The following is a 1,857-nucleotide window of genomic DNA, read 5'->3' on the forward strand; positions in this document are numbered from 1 at the left end:
TTTAATTTTATTATTTTTAAAATTTTTTTTTAATGTTTATTTATTTTTCAGAGAGAGAGACAGACCGAGGGTGAGTGGGGGAAGGACAGAAAGCGAGAGAGAGAGAGAGAGAGAGAGAGAGAGAGAGAGAGAGACCCAGAATCAAAAGCAGGCTCCAGGCTCGGAGCTGTCAGCACAGAGCTTGATTGGGGGCTCGAACTCGCAAATCGTGAGATCACGACCTGAGCTGAAGTGGGACATTTAACTGACTGAGCCACCCGGGCGCCCCTATTGTTTTACTTTTTTTATTTTTGAGAGAGAGAGAGAGAGAGAGAGAGAGAGAGAGAGAGAGAACATGCGCACACAAGCAGGGGAAGGGCAGAGAGAGAGAAACAGAGGATCCAAAGCGGGTTCTACGCTGACAGCCGTGAGCCCGATGCCTGACCTGAGTTGGACACTTAACCAACTGAGCCACCCAGGCGCCCCCCCCCAGCCCCCACCGTTGCCCACATCTCGATGGCACATCTTCACTTTGTCCTTTTTCCCTCCCTGTCTCACTGTCCCACATCACTCCTTCCCGCCTCCTGAGGTCAACCCCCCAAATAAGCCACCCCCACCCAGTCTATTTCAGGCAAGCTAATATTGGACGGGACCCTAGAAGACAGAACCTAACAAATTCTCAGGACAACCCCCTAGAGCCGGTGAGGCCGTTATTTTTTAAATCGAAGGACAAGACAGTCCAGTAGTTGACAGAGTTCAAAGTTCTTGCAAAGGATAACGGAGACAGCAAATTTCTAACTCAAGGAGATAACGATGAAGCCCTTGCAGAAGCTTGCGCAAAGAGGGGCTAGAACGGGCTGGGAAGGAAGGAAGGTGGGAAGAGTCATAGGGATTTGCTGTGTGTTGGTGCGGTCACCATCAAAATGAAGGACTGTCCAGAGTTCACGCGTGTCCTCTTTCAGCTATCATAAAGTGCACATGCGTTACCGAAACGTGAATCCTAAGATGAGAAACGGTTCCTGGCACCAAATTGAAAGGAATTCTGTCGATAAAGAGAAAAATGAATATGTCTGAAGTGTTCTATTTTCTGCATACAAGGAAACAATGTGGGGTTGTGTTTCTCTTGGCCAGAGAAATGGTTCACCAGTTAGAGAGAGAGAGAACACCTTGGGAGAGGAGGGTGGAGTTGAGCCCTCAGTGGCCGACGGTGGCTGAAACGAACAGCAAACTGCACGGCAGATATGAGAAGAGTGTGGGGCACTGGTAAGTCCAAGCAACTAGCTTCTGTTACTGCTTTGTAAGCCTTGAAGAAACACAATGGCAAGTTCCCTGTGGCCTAGTTTTAACTCCGAGCACACTGCGAAAGCAAGAAGCTTCCATGGCGGTGTTTAAAGAGACCCATAGACCCCGCAGCCAAAGGGTGGACCGCTCAAAGGCCCAGGATTTAGTGGTCATGGTGACTGAGCTGCAAAGGAGTCTGACAAGGGTCTTATTTGCTAAAACCGTGGCCCCGATAAGAAAGGCGTAAAATGCCAATCTCAGGATGGTGATGTCTGGGCAAATGCCCCTGACAGCCTTGAACCTCCAGATTCCCCTGCACCTTCCAGGGTGGCATAAGGGGCCCTCTCTTCTTGCTGGAGGACAGCAGCCTTCCCCTGCCCAGACTCTATCCAGAGATAGAAACTGAAACAGGGGCCTCATGAGATGATGTGCATCATGCCCAAGCTGCTGCCCCTTGCCCACATCGCCCCCAGAACTAAGTAAATGTGCACACCCAAAACTTGGCGAGAGCTGGCTGATATGTACCAACAGAACGGGGCCCCTGCATGACAGCAGACCTTGATGAGGGGGTGCTGAGGGAGTACCTGGATGGAAGAA

The sequence above is a fragment of the Prionailurus viverrinus genome, chromosome D3 (genome assembly GCF_022837055.1).
Source record: "Prionailurus viverrinus isolate Anna chromosome D3, UM_Priviv_1.0, whole genome shotgun sequence".
NCBI classification, from domain to species: domain Eukaryota; kingdom Metazoa; phylum Chordata; class Mammalia; order Carnivora; family Felidae; genus Prionailurus; species Prionailurus viverrinus.